This window comes from Pongo pygmaeus, chromosome 18 (assembly GCF_028885625.2).
Source record: "Pongo pygmaeus isolate AG05252 chromosome 18, NHGRI_mPonPyg2-v2.0_pri, whole genome shotgun sequence".
Taxonomy (NCBI): Eukaryota; Metazoa; Chordata; class Mammalia; order Primates; family Hominidae; genus Pongo; species Pongo pygmaeus.
The window spans coordinates 78,751,877-78,772,727 of NC_072391.2; the positions used below are offsets into that span (position 1 = coordinate 78,751,877).

The 20,851-nt window shown below is 51.8% G+C and overlaps 1 protein-coding gene and 1 pseudogene across 2 annotated transcripts in view; one reads left to right on the forward strand and one right to left on the reverse strand.

The window, feature by feature from the left end:
* CMIP (c-Maf inducing protein) overlaps positions 1 to 20,851 on the forward strand; it is a 269,517-nt gene that overhangs the window by 30,106 nt on the left and 218,560 nt on the right. The gene's annotated exons all lie outside the window — the stretch shown is intronic.
* LOC129015025 (peptidyl-prolyl cis-trans isomerase A-like) lies at positions 1,101 to 4,757 on the reverse strand (annotated as a pseudogene).

Consider the following 20,851-nt stretch of genomic DNA (forward strand, 5'->3'; position numbering starts at 1 on the left):
GGGGGTGGCCAGGCCTGAGGGTAACTCATTTTGGAAGGTTTGGGATGTCACTTCACATAAGGAGCCTTCAGCAACATGGAGTTCAAGTGGCCCTCTTCACCGTGGCCTTGGGGCTTCGTGAATGGAGCTGCTGTGGTCAGCATGGCTGGCCCTCTGGAGAGGAGGGTGGGCCACGAGGAGAGGATGCTGTGTCTGGAAGCCTGAACCGTTTCCTCCCTTCTGTCCCTCCCTCCCTCCTGTCTCTTTCTCTTTCTGTCTCTTTTTCTCTAGGTGCATTAAAAAAATTGCTTTCAGATAAAGTTGACATGCAATAAACTGCATATTCTCCCTTTGCTTTTAAAATGACGATCTGTTTCAGCCATGCAAAGCAGGATATAAAATAATATTTCAATGTAACCACTCAGCGGAAGAAATAAACAATTCCAGTTGCAATACCTGATGTACCTTTCTCTGATTTCAAACCCTTCCTTTTCTCTGCCCTGACTTTGATGTTTATTCTTGTGCATATTTTTGTACTTTTACAACTACATACTCTCATAGAACACTCCATAATGTTTCCTAGATTTTTTTGTTGTTATTATTTAGCTTTTATTTCACAATCATAAACTTAACTCTGCAATCCAGCTAGGCATGGAAGGGAACAAAGAAAACATGGAACCCAAAGGAAACTGCAGCGAGAGCACAAAGGTTCTAAGATACTGCGAGCAAATGGGGCAGAGGGGTGCTCTCTTGAGCTACAGAAGGAGCGGTCTGGTGGTTAAGATAAAACACAAGTTGCTGGGCACGGTGGCTCACTCCTGTAATCCCAGCACTTTGGGAGGTCGAGGCAGGCAGATCACGAGGTCAGGAAATCAGGACCATCCTGGCTAACACGGTGAAACCCTGTCTCTACTAAAATACAAAAAAAATTAGCCGGTCATGGTGGTGGGCGCCTGTAGTCCCAGCTACTCGGGAGGCTGAGGCAGGAGAATGGCGTGAACCCGGGAGGCAGAGCTTGCAGTGAGCCAAGATCGCGCCACTGCGCTCCAGCCTGGGCGACAGAGTGAGACTCCATCTCAAAAAAAAAAAAAAAAAAAAAAAAGATAAAACATAAGTCAAACTTATTCCAGTTGTCCACAGTTAGCAATAGTGATCTTCTTGCTGCTCTTGCCATTCCTGGACCCAAAGTGCTCCATGGCCTCCACAATCTTCATGCCTTCTTTTACCTTGCCGAAGACCACGTGCTTGTGTTCAACCACTCAGTCTTGGCAGTGCACATGGAAAACTGGGAACCGTTTGTGTTGGGTCCAGCATTTGCCATGGACAAGATGCCGGGACCTGTATGCTTTAGGATGAAGTTCTCATCTTCAAATTTCTCCCCATAGATGGACTTGCCACCAGTGCCATTACGGCGTGTGAAGTCACCACCCTGACACATAAACCCTGGAATGTTCCTGTGAAAGCAGGAACCCTTATGACCAAATCCTTTCTCTCCAGTGCTCAGAGCATGAAAGTTTTCTGCTGTCTTTGGAAACTTGTCTGCACACAGCTCGAAGGAGATGCGGCCCAAGGGCTCGCCATTGACAGCGATGTCAAAGAACACAGTGGGGTTGACCATGGCTGATAGAACAGGGTTCCTGATGGCGCGGTGTTGAAGAACACAGTGGGGTTGACCATGGCTGATAATACAGGGTTCCTGATGGCGCGGTGTTGAAGAACACAGTGGGGTTGACCATGGCTGATAATACAGGGTTCCTGATGGCGCGGTGTTGAAGAACACAGTGGGGTTGACCATGGCTGATAATACAGGGTTCCTGATGGCGCGGTGTTGAAGAACACAGTGGGGTTGACCATGGCTGATAATACAGGGTTCCTGATGGCGCGGTGTTGAAGAACACAGTGGGGTTGACCATGGCTGATAGAACAGGGTTCCTGACGGCGCCGGTGTCTGCAGAGCGGCCATGTTTCCTAGATTGTAAAGTTTCATATAAATAGTATCATTACTTGGGCCTTCTTGTGCAACTTGCCTTTTTAGTTTGCTTACTTTCTGTATATGAGATTCATTGTATGAAGAAGCCGTGGCATATTTATTTATGCATTCTGTTGATGGTCTTCTAGATTGCTTCTAGATTTTTGCTGCTATAAACAATGCCACAGTGAACATCTTCATAGATAATCTCCGTTTACAGAAATCCAAGAGTTTCTCCCATTTCCCGTTTCTTCTCCCTCCCACCCTTTCTTTTCTTTTGTCCTTACTTTCCAACGTCAGCCAAGTTCAGCTTCTCAGGCTCCCTAAGGGTCTTTAGGAGACGGTGAAGATGAATGAAAAGACCCCAGCCCCAGCCTGGAGGTCAGGACTCCTGGGTTTCAACCTCAACTTGGTGGACCTCTATAGGCTTCATCTATAGTAGGACCATTTTTATCTCATGGGGCTAATTCATGCCACTTTGAGCTGAGCACCTGGGCATATGGTTGATGCTTGAAAAATGGCAGCTGGTTGTGTCTATCCTCTGATTTTGAAGATACACATCAGGCTTGGAAATGTCGGCCCTGAACTCTTTTTTTTTTGAAATGGAATCTTGCTGTGTTGCCCAGGCTGGAGTGCAGTGGTGTGGTCTCGGCTAACTGCAACCTCTGCCCCCTAGGTTCAAGTAATTTCCTGTCCCAGCTTCCTGAGTAGCGGGGATTACAAGCTCATACCACCACACCCACGCCTGGCTAATTTTTATATTTTTAGTAGAGACGGGGTTTCACCATGTTGGCCAGGCTGGTCTCGGACTCCTGGCCTCAGTTGATCTGCCTGCCTTGGCCTCCCAAAGTGCTGGGATTACAGGCGTGAGCCACCGTGCCCAGCCTGAATTCTTAAGGTGTAGATACAAGGCATGGTGTGGACTGTGCATCCAGGTCCCCTCCTTTCCCACTGAAGGCAGTGGGTGCCCTCCCTGTGTGAAGGCAGCTGGGCTGTCGTCATCAGAACTCAGAACTCCTTGCTCCTGCATGTAAGGCTCAGGGATCTTATAATATTTAAAAATGCAGCAGCTTAAACACAGCAGAAGCTTGTTTTTTTCTCTCATATAAAGGAAATCTAGGGTCTAAGTCATGTTAGGATTGCCGTGGCTGGCCTGTGGCTTTGAGGGCCTAGGGTCCCTCCATGTGGCTGCTCTTTCGTTCTTAGCACCTTGCCTCATGGGCCAAGAGAGGCTCAAGTTCCTGCCATTTTGCCTACCTTCCAGATAGTGGGAAATGGGATCTTACCATTTCATTTGCATTCCAGTTAGCAGAAAGTGGGAGTGGCAGGGGAGTGGAAAAAGACTTCTGCCCTGTTAAGGAGACTTCTGCTTTCACCTTACTGGCTAGACCGTCATGTGGCATCCCCGGCTGCAAGAGCATCTGGGAAATGTAAGTGGGAGTCATGAATCCCACCCCGCAGCAGGATTTTATTACTGAGAAGGGAGAGGAGGCCAGAATAGGATGTTGGCATGGGCCACGCTAGCCATCTCTGCCACTTCCCCTCCCCTCCACCCCAGAAAGTATCCCAGGGCCAGTCTCCACTTCACTCTTGGGAAGGCGAAGGCAGGTCAGGGAGACACATTGCGTGGACATTCCCTCAAGCTTCCAGAACAGGCCATCCTTTGGAAGCCCCTCACATGTAGCAGAGTGGAAGGAAGCAAGGCTTTTACAGGGGCAGAGGGAGTGGTAAGGTATCAGCCAGCCGTAGAGTAGAACAGGGAGCCGACAGTTCTGCATGGCGCCAGCAGCTCCTGGGAAGGGGTTGTAGGGCAGAGATTTTGGTTTCCTGTATGGAGAGGAGCAGCCTGCCGGAGAAGATAGTGAGCTCCCTGAGAAAGCAGGTATGCAAGCAAAGGTCAGATGGACATGTGTCGGTCAGGGAGGCCACCGAGTGCGTTCTAGATCCAGAAAGCACATTCGTGGAATTCCATTGAGGAATTACGGAAGGGATCTCATGCAGGGATGGTGAATGCACAGACCATGTGTGGTCCCCTCCACCCTCCAACCCTTGCTGGTCCTCCTGGTGCCCTGCAGAGCCACAGCCACCCCACAGCCTTCCGGTGGGAAGAAGTTGGCACTTGAGATAAACCCATTTGCTTTTCCCACGTGAATTCAGTTCTCTTGTTCCTATAGGTGTGGACGTTGAGGGCCAGCCTGGAAGCGCCATACCCAGAGGCACTCAGGGAGGGGAGCAGGAGACCCAGGGCTCCGGGGTTCAGGTCCCTCTGTCACACGCTGCCCTTCTTCTGGGTCTTTTTCTCCACCTCCCAGCCAGAAATTGCCTCCTGGAGCCAGCCCAGCCTCGTCTTGTTCGTTGGAGCTCAGTTGGAGACCCGTCCTCACCCGAAGCAGGGTGAGAGGACAACACCTGACACCTTTAAGTCTGGGCTTTGCTGGACGCCCAGGAGAAGCCGGGCCCGCAGGCACTCGAGCGGGAAGTGAAAGTGCGCACCAGCTCTTTAGTTCTGCTATTGACCGGACAGGGTTTTTCCTGGGGGGAGGGGGAAGGAGCTGCTGTGTTTTCTTTGCTTAATCTGGCCTTGCCCCACAGAGAAAACACATGCATAGCCTCCATCCTGTTTGTAAAGAGGGCGGTCAGCTACTCGAAGTTGCTGGCCTGGAAAAACTGGGAAGATGTCATCTCCTGTGGCAAGGAGGTGGGGGCTACAGGCAGCTGAGGTGGGCAATGAATGTCTTGAGGGACTGTCAGCATGTGACCTTTTTTTAAATGGTGATAAAATACACATAACATAAAATGGGCCATTTTAACCATTTTTAAGTGTGCAGTTCATTGAGTACATTCACATTGTTGCACAACCATCACCCCCATCCATCTCCAGAACTTTCTCTTCTTCTCAAACTGAAACTGCCCCCATTAAATGTTAACTCCTAGTCCCCCTCTCCCAGCCCCTGGCAGCCACCATTCTCTTTTCATTTTCTATGAATTTGACTCCTTTAGGGACCACATATGAATGGGTTAATATAGGATTTGTCTTTTTCGTGTCTGGGTTATTATTATTATTATTTTGCTTTTTTTATTGAGGTGAGATTTACATAACATAAAATCAACCATTTTAAAGTGAAGAATTCAGTGATATTTAGCCACTACCACCTCTGTCTAGTTCCAAAACATCGTCACCCCAGAAGGAAACCCTGTACCCGTTAGCAGTCACTCTTTCCCCCTACCCCCAGCTCTTGAAAACCAACATATGATTTTAAATTTGATTTGCATTTGCATATATTAGGCACTCTACAAGTGTGTGCTGAATGAATGAAAGAAAATCCTGGCCAGCTGGAAATAATGATGAAAGTTTGGATTTCTTGAGTGCCTACTTTGTGCCATGTCCACATAAGCATGTGTGGTTCTCAGCCCTGGCCACACGATGGGATCACCTGGGGATCTTCGTAACCCCCAAAACCTAGGCCCCACCCCAGAGATGCAGATGGCTTTGGTCTGGGGGAGGTCTGGGCCATAGCCTTTTCTGAGCGATTCTAACATGAGAGTGAGCGGTAGGCAGTATTTCCTTGGGTCATAGCAGTCCTTTGGGGTAGGTAATATTATCTCTATTTTATGGATAGGGAAACAGGTTAGAGAGGTCAGGTAACTTACCCAAGCTCTCTCAGCTTCAAATCTCCATCTGAGGCCAGGCGTGGTGGCTCACGCCTGTAATCCCAGCACTTTGGGAGGCCGAGGTGGGCAGATCACCTGAGGTCAGGAGTTTGAGACCAGTCTGGCTAGCGTGGTGAAACCCCATCTCTACTAAAAATAAAAAAATTAGCCAGGCGTGGTGACACACACCTGTAATCCTAGCTACTCAGGAGGCTGAGGCATGAGAATCGCTTGAACCCGAGAGGCAGAGGCTGCAGTGAGCCAAGATCGTGCCACTGCACTTCGGCCTGGGCGACAGAGTGAGACTATCTCAAAAAATAATAATAAAATCTCCATCTGAGTCCAAAGCCCTGACCCCTTCTGCTGCTCCAGCCTCCCTCTGTTGTTTTGCAGGTGATTTTGGAAGGGGCACCCGTTGCTACTTATGTGTTTGCTATGGGGTAAAATAATTAAAAACTATCTAATTGGGATTTATGGGGTGCCAACTGTATGCCAGACACTGATTCACCTTCTCTCATTTTACCTTTACAGCCGCCTTGTGCAAGGGGACTGTTATGATGACATCAGTTTCCCCAACATTGTTGGGAAAGGACGGGGGTGGTTTGCCTCACTCATCGTGGAGGGAGTCTCCCCTTGGCCTTCCTGGTGGGGACTCAGCTGAAGCAGAGTGGGAGAGAAGGCTGTGTGTGATGTTAGGGTGAGGTCCAAAGTTGAGGCTGAATGCAGTGTTTTTGCAGGGTGGCTTTGGCATCGGTGAGACCTGCTCTGCCCAGTTTGAACTAGTGGTGGGCCATTGAATGGAGCTGGGGAAGCCGTGCACACCTCAGGGCTTTGGCCCGGCTGTCTCCCTCAACTGCACACGGTTTGTCCCTCCTGTTTGCGTTTGAGATTTTTGATGGCTGTGGGACTCATCATTTATTCAACAAATATTGTTGAGACCTGATAGCTGGGCACCGTCTGGGGCTCTTAGGAATATGTGGTGATGAGACAGGCACAGTCTCCATTGTCCTGATGGTCTGGCAGATGGTACGGATTGTAGTGTCACCCTTGTCTGAGCATGCCAGGCCCTGTCTCTGCATGAGCTCCCTCATTCCAGCCTCATGGCAGGTGTACAGGTGAGGACCTTGAGTGACTGTGTGTAGCAGATGAGGACAGGGCTGCTCAGGAAGGCTGGGAAGCTTTCCCAACGTTACACAGCTTGGGAGAAGCGGAGACTGAAATTGAATGTGAGCTGATGGCTTCAGAGCTTGACTAAGTAACACTGACAGATAATTATGAAAGAGGAAGTCCAGGGAGCATCTGCGTGGGATGGGGCCATGCCAGTGCCAGAGCAGCTCCCAGAGGGTGCTGTTTCAGCTGAGGGCTTGGGGGGATGGGTACACTAGTTTCCTGTGGCTGCTATGACAAATGACCACAGGCTTTGTGGCTTAAAGCAACACAAAGTTATCATGTTACAGTTCTGGAGGTCAGAAGTCCAAAGTGAGTCTCGTAGGGCCTAAAGTCGAGGTGTTGTGGTCTTTCTGGAAGCATAAGGGAAGGGTCTGTTGCCTTTTCCGTTATCTAGAGGCTGCTCGCATTCCTTCCCTCGTGGCAGCATCACTTCAACCTCTGCTTCAGTCTTCACATCTCCTCTGGCTCTGGCCCTCCTGCCTCCCTCTTTTTTTTTTTTTTTTTTTAAGAGGGAATCTCGCTCTGTCACCCAGGCTGGAGTGCAGTGCGCAGTCTTGGCTCACTGCAACCTCTGCCCCCCGGGTTCAAGTGATTCTCGTGCCTCAGCCTCCTGAGTAGCTGGGATTATAGGTGTGCGCCACCACACCTAGCTAATTTTTGTATTTTTAGTAGAGACAGGGTTTCACCATGTTGGCCAGGGTGGTTTTGAACTACTGACCGCAAGTGATCCACCCTCCTTGGCCTCCCAAAGTGCTGGGATTACAGGCATGAGCCACCGGTCCTGTCCCTGCCGCCTCTTATAAGGACCCTGTGGTTACACTGGGCCCACCAGATCATCCAGGGAAACCTTCCGTCTCACGAACCTCAGCTTAAGCAACTCTAAGAGTCCCTTTGCCATGCCACATAGTCACAGGTTGGAGGCAGTAGGATGATTAGGGCCATTATTGTGTCTATCATAGCAGGGGAGAGTGAGGCTGGTGGACAGGGAGTCTAAGGCCTGGAGGTGAGTGGGTGCTTGGCTTTGGAGGGGTGCTGGGCGCCTGAGTACCTGGAGGACGAGCTCCTGGAGGGGAGGGTGAGACAGCGGAGGGCCTTTTAAGTCATGGGGCAGACTGGGAGTTGGTCACCTGCTAAGTAGCTCCTGGAGAGAGGACCTCTGATCCCACTTGAGCCTGGTGGACGTGTGTGTCCCAGGAGGACGGTGTGTGTTGGGGAAGCGCCTGCCCCTCCCCCACCTAGGAGCATCCCTTTCACAGTGACAGGAAGAGGGAGAGCTGGGAGCATAATGTGCTTTGGGCAGGAAATGCAGGCTGCATCTTACCATTGCTGGAGAAGATGACAAACCCAGGCTTCGGAGTCACTGGGGCTGGGTTTGAATCCAGGCTCCACCACATCCTAAGCTGAGCCCGTTCCCAACTGTAAAATGGGGGTGAGATAGGGCCTGACTCACAGGGTCAGCCCTGGGGTCAGTGAGGCAAGTCATGGGATGCTGTTGGTGCACACGGGTGTGCCTGCTTGCTCGTCCGTTCAGTAGATGGCGGTGGCGCGCCCACTGTGCACCAGGCAGCATTGCAGGCACGGAGCAAAGGAGGCATCATCCTGGCCTACTTGGAGCCCCCATTCTACTGGAGGAGAGGAAAGTAACACGGAAATATAGAATCTTGTCTGCTGCCACTAAGTGCTGTGGAGGAGACCATCAGACGAGGGAGGACAGGTGTATTGGATGAATGGGGAGGGTGTGGCGTCTGTGTGTGGTGGCATTTGGAATAGGGTGACCAAAGAAAAGCTGGATGAGAGGTGACACTTGAGCAGGTTTGAAAAAGATAAGGGAGGAAGCTATGCATGTGCAAAGGCCGTGGGGCAGGGGCTAAAGCAGGTAAAGCAGCCATCCACAGCATGTGCAAAGGCCCTGGGGCAGGAATTTACCTGTTTTTTTTCTAGGAATGCAAGGAGGTAAATGTGGTTGGAGCAGAATGTGCCCTGAGGAGGGTGGCAGGAGGTGAGCTCTGTGAGTCACTAGTGGGGTCAGATGGTGTAGGGCCTTGTAAGAACTTTGGCCTTAACTCTGAGGGAGAGGAGAGAGCTGTGTCTGCTCTAATACGTTCAGGAAAGTGGCAGCTCTGAAAACCGAAGTGCCTGCTGGCTTGCCTCTCTCTCTCCCTCCCCCAACCTCTTCCTCTTCCTCTCCCTGACCCTCCCCCAGCTGCCCACTGTTTTGTGGGGATTGATTGGGCCCATTGAGGCCTGCTGCCTGGAGTAGCAGCCTTGCCCAACGTCCAGTCTGGGGACCTTTCTCGGCCATCCCCTCCTCCAGCTATCCTCAGGGTTGGTCACTTATGGCTTTTGCTATTTATGTAGCACAGCGGTTTATAAACTCTGCTTCTAGAATTTCGCAACCCGTCCTGCAGCATGTTATCTGTCCAGGCAGATAGTGGCGATCTTTATCCAAATCAAAGGACTGAAATTAAGGGGATGGAATTGTCTGCATTTTATGTTTTCCACCCAACATATTTTGTCATAAACTGGGAACTTGTGTAAGGTGGCATCCAGTTTAGTTCAATCCTGTATGTAATCATTTCAAGCTTAATAAATTAGTTAATATTTGTTAAACACCTACTGTGTCTTGGGGTTTCTGCAGATGTGATTCATTGGCGAACAAACCAGATAGCGTTTTTGCCAAGTCACCAAGATAGTTTCAGGTATCCTTGGCCATCATCTTTTTTCACCAACTCCAGGTCAGCTCAGGGGCCCACCAGGTGGAAGTCGCCCTTCCCTGGCGGACCTCGCCCGTTCCCATTCCTTCTGGCAAAGTCAGATTTGGTGAAAAGGCTGCAGCAGCTGGGTGGAGTTCCACTTGCCAGCCTGAGGAAGGGTTCTGGGAGGCACGGGAAGCCAAAACCGCCTGTGAAGGAGGCCTGGTGCAGCTCAGCAAGCCCTGGCTCTGGCCGAGGTTTGGGATGTGTGGCTGCCATGGCAACCCGCCTCCCTGACGCACCGAACGAAGAGTGTTGCAGGTTGGGCTCCATTTTGGCTCTAATGGAGAACGATTACCTGGCTGCAAAACCAACCTCCCCGCCCAGTACAAGCATCTCCTCTTCCCCCTTGGGCCATGAGGGTGGGGGACTTGAGGCAGGAGTGGGTTTTTGTAGTGGGGTCATTGGGTAATCATCTCCGGCTCTCTGCTGCAGTTGGTGCACACAGACCCGGCTAGTTTAAGGCCATTGATGGGACTCCTGTAGACGCTAAGCGATGGAAACATTGTGCGCATGCAATACTTGGTGTGCTCTGGATGGGGCTGGAAGATGCCAGGTGGGCTTCTGAAACAAGTGTGGGGTTCACTCTACCTTTGATCCTTGCCTGCCCAGGTGTCCTCATTCATTTAACTCTTGGCTTCCTTATTCCTCTGTCCTTTTCCCCCTCCTAGGAGTGGGCTCTGCTCAGATATACCCTCTTCCCTGCCTCTTTCCCTCCCTCCCCTCATGCCTTCCTCCTGCCCCTGAAAACCTCTTTTTTTTTCTGTCCAAGGCTTTCTTGGGTGAGTTTAGAGCCGCAGTTTCCAACTTGAGCTGCGCATTGGAATTACTTGAGGAGCTTAAAAAAATGTCCTGATGCCTGACTCCACCCCCAGAGGTTGAGATTCATTTGCTGTGTATGGGACTCAGACGTCTTATTTTTTATTCCGACATTATTTACTTGAATAGATGTGGAGTATTCTATTGCATATGTATACCAGAATGTATTAAGCTAGTTTCCTGTTGATGGACATTTAAGTTGTTCCTAAATTTTCCTACTATAATATGTTCTGCATCCGTCTCCTTGTGAGCTCATATCTGTCAAGAAATACTGCAAACGACTTTGAAATGGGTGGAGAAAGATTCCTGGGTGTGTTGTCTAGCTCACTCATCCGAGCTATTTCCACCTTTCGTTTTCTTTGAGCTATTTTACAATTCTAATTGTGGAAAGCTGATAATAATGCAAGTGGTTCTGGTTCATGAAAATGCAAACCAGCTGTGCCTGTGGACTGCTGGACGTCCCAGCTTGTAGACACTCCCCAGGTGATTCTACAGTGTGGCCTGGGTGGAGAATTCCCATTCGGAAGACTGGAGGTAATTTCTTACCACAGCCCTTCTGATGTCCCTCCCGACTCAGTGGGAGCTGATGGCCTATTTATTTAGCTCTATGTTTAGGCAGCCCGTGGAAATAACAATAAGAGCTAACATTGACTGAGCACTTATAATATGCCAGATCCTTTTTTGAGAATTTTAGGTATTATTTAGTTATGTGAGTACAATTTTTCGTAGACAGGGAACAACCTGATGAAATAGGTAGTCTTATTATTCCCAAATGCAGAAGGGGAAGCTGAGGCAAAAGAGCTTGCTGGAGGTGGTACTGCTAATGAATGATAGAGCTGGGGTGGCACCACGTGGCCTGCTTGGACCACCATACTGTAGAGCTGGGAGTACCCAGCTCTCCCCTGGATTCTGCCACTTCCCCGAATGAGTCACTCAGGCGCTGTGAGTGTGTCATGGGACCGATGATTGTAAGCTCCCAGACCTACTGCGGAGGGTTGAGGGGTTGGGCGTGAGAGCCTGGCACCCGGCCTGACAGGCAGAGAGGGGCTCCCAAAGGCCACACGCAAGGCCATCACTCTGTTCTTGGCATGTTGGTTTGCACGTTCGTTGCCTGCTGGCCAGAGTGAGCTGGTGTGTCAGACTCACGTGAATGGGCTTAGGGGAAGAAAGGGAGGCTTTTCCATCGCAGCCAGGCTTTCTCAGAGATACTCAGGTTCCTAAGAAGTGGCTGTGAGATCTGGAGTTGATGGACTTAATTCAGAGACAAACATGTGTGCTCTGTGTTCAGGGCCTTGCATCTGTTTCGTCCACTAGGCCTCAGAGCAGCCCTGGGAGGTAGATATGATCACGCCCATTTGACAGATGTGGAAACCAAGGATCATCCATTTGTTCTTGGGTTTCTTTTCTAATTCACCTCATACATCCTAGGCCCTGAGATGCAGTGGCAACTAGGAAATTGCACTTCGGGTCCTCGCTGGCGTTCATTCAGGAGGGATGCCCAGGGCCGGGCCACTTTGCACTTGAGTGCACACAGTGACTCTCCAAGCAGACCGCCGAGTCCCTCCAGTCCCACAGAGTTTCCGGGTGTCCTCAGCCACAGGAGGTGAGGCTGGAGTGGGCCGGCCCATTGCCCGGTCCCCAGAGAGAGCCAGACTCCCCAGGAACTAATTTCTTAAGAGAACTTGAAGGCTCTTAACTCCCTAAGCGAATCCAGCTGTGCCTGGTGGCCGGCACTGTTGCAGATGTCCTGGCCAAAGCCAGCTTGGTTTGGAAGCCCGGCCCCAACAGCCGCCAAGCCTGGAAATGAAGTAAATGAGTGAGTTGTTCTTGGCCATTTTCCCCTCATCTCAACCCAGCTCAAATCAAACTGGAGCTCTGACCTCAGGCATCACACATTCCATACTCCCCGGCCTCCTGGGGTTCAAAGGCGCACGGCAGGCGATAACCGCACTGGGCGTTGAGCGCTATGAGGGAAGCTTCTGGAAGGAGCGTGGGACTGGGGTGGGGGCAGCTGGCGCAGCTTCGTTTCTCTGGACACCAGGCCTCGGAGAAACAGAAGGGGACGCCTGCTGGGCTGTGCTTGGCCTCTGGTCACGGGGGCCCCTGAGAACCAGAACAGGCCCTGCAGGGGTGAGGCTTCTAGTGAACCGGGGGTGGGGGTGGGGGCTACTTTGGGGTGCCCCCTCCCCACCCTCCCGTGCCTCCTGAGCCTCACTGCTCTACCTGGGAGCCCCAGCATGACTTCTTGAGAAATGGTGGCCTCTGCTAAGCAAGGCTGTCCTGGGCAGTCGCGGTGAGCTGGCACCTGGATTCCTGAGGTCCTGGGGAACCCGCTTCAAACCTGGGTGGTCAGGGCCGAGTGGGGCTCTGACTGCTCCACTCCCGAGGCTCCAGACCAAACCACACAGCCCCTGAGGGTGAATCACTTTGAAGTGAGGGGTTCCGGGCCTGTGGCCTGCCAAGCGGGCCGGCTTGGCGGGAATGGGCAGGCTGGGCAGCATGGCCCGCGTGGCTTCCAGGCAGCTCCTCCTCTCCCAAGGCGAAGGAAGACAGAGCCAGAGCGCAAGGCTCTGGGCTTTGTGGTCAGAGAGCGGGTGAGTTCAGATGTCTTTTCCTAGCTCTGTGACACTGGGCAAGTCACCTAACCACTCTGAGCCTCAGCTTGCTTTATCTGCAAACTGTGGCTTCCTTGCACCACTCTCACAGGGTCTGTGTGAGGATTAAAGGAAAAAAGCCATGCAAAGTGTTTGGTTGGTGCCTGGCACAGAGTAAAGGCTCAAGAGCTGTGGTGCCAGAGAGCAGCTTCAGGGGGCTTAGCCCAGCAGCATCTCGGAGCCATCCCCTATCAACAAACAAAAAGGATGTTCCGGCTCTGCAAACACGGTTACTAGACAATCTTCGAATGCCTCTTCTTGCATGGAATGACTGCTCTCGGCTTCTGCTCTTTGCAACCTGGAGATGCCATTGGGATGCCCTGGCAGCCTCACATCTTACTTTAATTGTTATTTTATTTTATTTTTATTTATTGTTGTTTTGTTGTTTATTGTTGTTGGCAAGACGCCATTTGCATAGTAAACTGAGAGTATTATTATTATTTTTTATTGGCTGCATGACCTTAGCATACTAAAGATGAGTACATTGTTATTGTTGCTATGGTTCTGACTAGCTCCGTGACCGTAGCACACTGAAGCTGAGAGAGTGTGACGGTAGGGGGTTAAGGGCTCAAATTCCAGAGTCAGTCTGCATGGGTTTTAAATTCCCCTTCCTCCACTTCCTCCACTTCCTAGTGGGTGACCTTGGGTCACCCGCTGAGAGTCTCTGTGCCTCAGTTTCCCTGTCTCTAAACTGGGCATAATAGTGTCTACCTCACTGGGTTGCAGGGAGGATTAAATGAGTAATACATATGAAGTGCTTAGAACTGGGCCCGATGCACAGAGGGAGTGTGCTGTTAGCCATCATTGTAGTCATCTACTCATTCCATCTGCAAGTTTTGATTGTTGGCCTCCTCTGTGTCTGGTTCTCCCCGAAACAGTGGAGATATGCGTCTCCTGGGACTGCTATAAGGGTGACATGCCAGTTCCTTCCCCCATCCCCTCTCTGTGTGCCCCTTCTCCTTGGTGGCGCTCCTGGGCAGTCATCAGCTTTCTTGCTTTACCCCAGCACCAGGGAGGCTCCTGTGACTTTCAGGAGATCCTTGGGAGGGCACAGAACCTCTGTATTCCTCTTCGGGAACTCTCCCCCCAGCTCCTGGCTCTTCGCTGTTCTGCAGGCCCAGTGTGATCTGGAAGACGGGGAGAGAATAATTTCTGGCAGAGCGATGTAGTTGCCACTGTAGAATCAGATGTGAGCCACTGTCATTGATGCTGGACTTTGCTTCCTGACTCTGGTGGGCACTGGGAGAGATGGCCTTTCAGTCCTCCCTGTGAGTTTCATTCATGCTTCATTCTTTCATTCATTTGTTTTTTTTTTTCATTCAGTCTCTTCCCGTTCTTTCTGCTTTCATTCATTCTATTCGTTCATTCTTTTGTTATTCATTCATTTTTCAGTTTGATCGTCTGCTTTGTCCTGTCCATATTCTCAGGCACAGGAGATGCAGCCATGAAGGCCCAGCTGTTCCAAGGCCTTGGGGAGCTCACGTCCCTAGCTGGTGGCATGAGGAAAGGTGGGCAAGGAGGGGTACGATGTGCCCATACAGATGCTGATGGTGCACTCGGAGGCTGACTTGAGGGGTGAGGGAGGGCTTCCTGGAGGAGGTGACTTCTATGTGCACAGGAGAGGAGGAGCTGGAGTTGGTGGGTGAAGAGGGGAGGTAGTGCTTGTTCCCCACAGAGGGGGACTTTACCTGCAGAGGCTCCAGGTCCTGATGAAAGGAGTGGGCTTCCAGACCCACAATACACTGGTACTTTTCTCTCCCCGGTAGTCAGAGCGTATTATTCAGGTACATCATTTGGCTGCAGGGGCTTGGGTGAGAGACCAGCAGGAGAGGTCTCCTTTGTGAGTCCCTCTTTCCAAAAGTGCCACTGTACCCGGAGGTCTGGAAGACTTTACAAGTGTGTGACTTTGCAGAGTGCAGGAACCCAACATACCCTGTCACCAAACAGACCCACGAGGCCGTCATTCTCCCAGGACCCAGCCGTGGGACGGCCTTGGCTCCTGCTTCTGGTTTTATGGAGCCCCCCTCCCTTCTCCGTGAAACGGCACTGCCAAGGCTAGTTCAGGCAGGGGGAGAGAGCTGATCTGCGATGTGTGCGAAGTGCCCAGCGAAGGGCCCTTCACTGCAGGGGAGGTTTTGGCAAATGCCCACTCTGGCAGGAGGAGGCACAGGGGAAGGAGAGTCTTGGGAACTTCCCCAGCTCTCCAGTGCTAGGAATTTGACCTCTTCTAGGGGTTCAGAATCCAGTGATGTCCTGAAATCTGCAGTTTCTGCTGCAGAAAGACAGTTTTTCGTGTGTTTCCGGCCACCGGGATTCTTGATATCTTCTCCGTACCAGCCTTTGGACTGGTGCCCTTTGGGTCCCTGGGGAGTGAGAGGGGAAGTGAGAGAGGGCAAGAGACCTGTGGACATGCCTGCATGCCTGTGCCAGAGGCCTGCAGTGTCCCAAGGAGCCTGACATCCCTCAGGGACTGTAAGAGGTTAGGTGTAGCTAAAGTTTCCTGTTCCTCTCTGACAGTCATCACTACTAATTAGTAGTTAATTCATTCGTTTTCTGTGCTCTTACTGTGTGCAAGGAATACAGCATCACAGTGAATGATGTTTCTGTTCTCATGGTCAGGAGAGCCCAGTGCCGAGGCCTGGTGCTATTGTAACAAACCAGCATACAAATGCTTAGCATGGATCGGGCGTGGTGGCTCATGCCTGTAATCCCAGCACTTTGAGAGGCCAAGGTGGGGAGATTGCTTGAGCTCAGGAGCTCGAGACCAGCCTGGCCAACATGGTGAAACCCTATCTCTACTAAAAATACAAAAATTAGCTGGGTGTGGCGGTGTGTGCCTGTAATCCCAGCTACTCGGGAGACTGAGGCAGGAGAATTGCTTGAACCTGAGAGGTGGAGGTTGCAGTGAGCTGGGATTATACCATCGCACTCTAGCCTGGGCGACAGAGGGAGACTGTCTCCAAAATGAAAAACCAAATGCCTAGCATGTCAGGGGGAATCAGGGCCCTGAAGAAGACAAGACCCACACAGGGTAAGGGGAGCAGGTGTTTGTGGCGTGGCCAGTCCTCTACCAGGCTAACACTTGATGTGAAACTTGAAGGAGGGTGAAGGAGGGAGCCACCCTGGGGTGTCTGGGTAGAACATTCCAGACAAGGAGAGCAAATGCACAGGCCCCAAGGAGGATATGGCGGCATAGGGAGCACTTGAGATGGGGCAGGCATCGAACTGGGTGCAGAATACACACTTTCTCCTTTTATCCAGTGATCCTAAGAGGTTCCCCTGTGTCATTCCAGTTTTTCTCCTGGCTGTGTGGAGGCTCCAAGGGGTCCAGCCTGCACACAGTGGAGGGGTCGAGATTTGAACTGGTGACTGCTTGACTGTGTAGTCTTGGCTCTTGGGCTGCGCGGGCTGAGCTGAGAGACTGGGGTAGAGGTTTTGTGGTAAGTGCCTGTTCCTGATCCATGTGGGGTCTGGCCATTGCCCTTGTAGGCATTATCCTCGTGAGGGCTCAGGAACGGTGTCACCCATCACAGGGCAATGGCTCCAGAGATGTCTAGGGGTCTGGAGTGCCAGTGTCTGGGGTTGGCCTCACAAGAGCTGGGTGAGGACAGGGCTGAGCCAGCCCTTGCCTTTTGAGTCCCGTCTCTATCACCGTATGGCTGTGTGAGACTCTGGGGAAGTCACACCCTTTCTGATTCCTCGTTTTCTTGGTAAAAATGGGGTTAGTAAAACTCCCTGTCCTGCTTCCTTACGGAGATTTTGTGAGGCTCAGGGAAGATTATGTGTGGGAAAGCCCTCTGTTGGCTCCAAAGCCCTGGACACGAGAATTCTGATTTTCCTTTATTTAGTTGCAAAAACAGTATCAGTGGAACATGGAAGATAATTTAAAAGAAGATGAAAAAAACCTCTTCATAGAATTCACCCAAGTATGGAAATCCTACCTTACCCAAGTATACACCAGCTGAATGGGTTTGGATGTATTTTCAGATAAATTCCTCACTTGGCGAACTGTTGCCGCTTGACGTCCCCAACTCCAGAATCACATGGATCTGGATCATTTGGCACCCTTCCCTGTCTGAACTCGGGAGCTGGATGGATTTGGCTACTAAGGATTACTTGTATCGATTTTCCACTTATTCCTCTTGGTCTTGGCCCATCTGTACACGTATTTTTATGTCGTTACAGGCACAGTGAACATGCTGGTTTCTTTCCATTTTCTCCTCTACCGTCATCAGCGGAGATGATGTTTTACCCAGTCTTTGCCGTGATGGAACTTTTTAGTGGCCACGTGATCATCTTTTGTGTCACACCATTTTTCATGAAACCATCTCCCTTTGGTTTGATACTAAGGCCGTTTCCTGCTTTTCTTCCTCAATTGAGTGTGCCACAGTGAATATCTGCGTGCCTGTAGCATTTTTATCCTTTCTTTTTGATGATGAAAGATCATTTGGAAAAATTCCCAGGAGGGAGATTAGTTGGCCACAGGGGTATGAACATTTTGATGGCTTTGGATATCGATGAGGCTCTCTTGCTTTCCCGCAGAGTGGAGCCCATCTGTAATGCCATCCACAGGGCGCAAGTGTCCTTATTTTCACACTGCCATGTCCTCTCCGGGTGTCATTGTTTTTCATTTTTTTCTTAAATTAACTTCATGGGTTGAAAATGGTGCAGTGTTCAGTGTTATTAGTCAACAGCTGGCTTCGAGACACATGCCTGAGTGCCTTCAGCTCCTGGCTGAGTCCTCTGTCCCTCTGTCTGTGGCCACTCGGCCATGAGCACCTCTGTTAGCGATGAAGATGAAAAAGTGTCCCTTCTGCCCAGGCTCCCCCTTCCTCCTCTGGCTGCAGAGCACGGAGGGGTTTCATTGGCATCGCGGTGGCCGGGAGCGAGTGTGCTGGCCGGCTGGGCCTTGCTAGCAGGGCCGGGCCTTGCTGGCCAGGCCAGGCTATGCAGGCCCTCGAGAGGGCCTGGGGACAAAGGCGCCTTGGGAGGAGGAGGCAAAACGGGAGGGAAGGGAGGGCCCTGGAGAAAAAGGGGGGAAGAGAAACAAAGACAAAGCCTGGCAAAAATAGACCACGGAAATGGCAGGCAGCCGGGATAAGGAGGACAAGAGGCAGGATGTGGAAGAGGAGGGGAAGCGGAAGTTGTCGTGGGGGGTGGGGGAGAAATGGGGAGGAAAGGGAGAGTGGGTTACGGGGAGCTGTGTGAGGTGGGGGTACGTGGGAGAGAGAGACCCAGAAAGACAGACACACAGAGAGAAGGGAGCGGCCTAGGAGGAGGGCCTGTGAGCGAGAAGATGAAGATGCCCCTTTAGTAGGAGGGCATTGCTCCCTGCGCCCCTGGAAGGGGCTCTGGGCTGGAAAGGACCAGAATGCAGGGAGGAGCCGCCGGCGGGGGTCACTGGAAGCTTGAGTCGGGGGAAGCTGCAGGTTGGAGCTGGAAGACCCGAGTTCCTGCCCCTCCAGGGTCTTGTACGTCCTCACAGAGGACCTAGGGCCATGATCCTGGTCCCGGCACACAGACACTTCAGGGGTGATAGAGCCACCACACCGAATTCTCCTCCAGGGCCCTCCTCCAGCATCAGAGTGCAGTCTGAGGGCAGCAGTGGGAGCTGGACTGGGGCCATCTGTGCAAGGGGTTATTGTGCCCGGGTGCACAGGCCGGAGCTCTGGGGTCACTCACCCTCTGCGTTACCTGTTACCAGTCGTTACGTGTCATTACCTGTTGTCTGGACTATAAAATGCAGATGGGAATGCCGCCCACTTCCTCGGGTCTTTGTGAGGATTAAACGAAGTACGAAATATAAAGCACTTGGAGTGGGGCACGAAGTGTGTACCGTGTGACCCAAGGGGCTGTCCTCTTTATGGTGACAATGACAAGGGCATCAGGACAGCAGCCAGCGTGGCGCAAGCTGCCCGGTCCCAGCCTTGTTGAATCTTCCGGCAGTGTGGCGAGTTAGGTCTGCTCGTTCCCACTCTCCGCATGGGAAAACTGAGCTTCACAGTAAATATAAACACCAACAGTAATAACAATGGCAGCAACAAACTGCCGAATATGAGGGCCTAACATACACGAAGCAACACGCACGTCGCAGAAGCCACAGCTGAGGAGACCAGCGCTCAAAGGGGCGAGTCACCTGCTGGCTCGCACAGCAGCCGGCGCCAGGATTGCAGGTGACCCACGTGGCTTCAGGGCCCAGGCCTGCCCTGTGACTCACACGGCCTATCACCCGCCGTTTCATGTTTCAGGCCTCGCCTGTACACTGGTGCTTCTCAGGAAGTCTTAGGGAAGATGACTTATTTATTAGCTGTTTTTTTAAAATCTCTTAATTAAAAAAACAACCAGCGTGAGTATGTGGAAATGTGATTCACCATGTGATCGGGGAGGTCAGAGCCAGAGTCCCTGGCTCAAAGGTAACACCCCCGTCCACCTGGATGAAGAATGTTCCGGAAGCTTCCCTCCAGGCACGGTCCTTGCCTGCTGAGCAGTCACCGGGGGAATCGGGGGCAGTTACTGGGGCCTCAGACTGTGGGAGCTGCCTCTTCCTGGGTCTCCAGCCGTGATTTCAGACTCGTCTTTCATCCTTCCCCTCTCAGTTGCCAGCCCAGTGCTGGAGGGACGCAGGGCAGAGCCCAGCCAGCTGCAGGTGTTTCCAGGCGTGTGCTGGGAACAGAGCAGATGCGGAGCTGAAGCTTTCCCCAGAACCGGCCTTTATTGACGCAGAGGGTGGGAAAGAAGCCACGTGGCTGTGCTGGGAGAGGGTGGGTCTCCTTATAGCCTGGACCTGGGAAGGGCTTTCTCTAGAACTCTCCAGGGACGGCCAGACAGCTCCCCTTCCACCTTGGGGTGGAAGCGGAACAGGACACACTCCCCTCAGGAAGCACGGTATCAAAGAGGATCAGGAGGAGCCCCAGCCGGCTCCCATTCTGAGGAGGCACCTGTGGGCATGGGGGACCCTCGGGGCCGCCCCCCGATGGCTCCGCTGATGCTTAAGGTCACACAGCAGGACATGGTAGCTGGGTTCAAACTCAGGTCAGGCCAACTGCAAAGCCTGTGCTCTTTTGACTCCTGGGTGGACACTGCCCAGGTGCCCTTGGGTAACTGATACCCTTGTCCCCAAACAACTCTGAATCTCTTTTCATCATGAATATTATTAATAACAATAAATAATAATAACTGTCATTTATCAAGAGCCCCTAGATGCCAGGTGCTTTCTCATTCAGCCTGCCAAGGAAGCCCATGAGTTGGGCACCAGTATCCCACTTTACAGATGAGGTCATTGAGGTACAGAGCAGCTATGTAACTAGCCATGGATCATAGAGCTAGTGTTGGAGATGGGACCCACACACAATTTTGATGACGAAACCTTGCACTCGGGGACTGTAAGGCTTTGGGCACGTTAGGTGACCTCTCTGAACTTCAGTTTTCTCTTCTGTAAAGTGGACCCCATGTGCTGTCTGTGCCATAGGTTTGCATATGTGAATTAATGACTGTGGAGTACCTGGCACTCAGTGTTAGCTCTCACCGTCATCATCATCATTACTGTAGCATAGGGTTTCTCAGTGGAACAGACACTGATGGTCAGAGTGGACCTCTCAGCCTGGGGGAAGCAGAGGATGAACCCTCTGGGGCGGGGCCCTGGGCAGGCTGGTTCAGTGATAAGCAGGAGCCAGGCGACCCACAGCCTCCTTGGATGGGCTGGGCGTGCATGGCACAACCACGTGAGAACAACAAACCAAGCCGGCCGGGCTGCCGCTCTGTTTCCTGCGAGGAGGGAAGTTGCAGATCTCCGCCCTGGCGTCCGGGGAAGGATGGGACAGGCTGCTGAGGGTACAGTCCTGTGTGGGGAATGACTC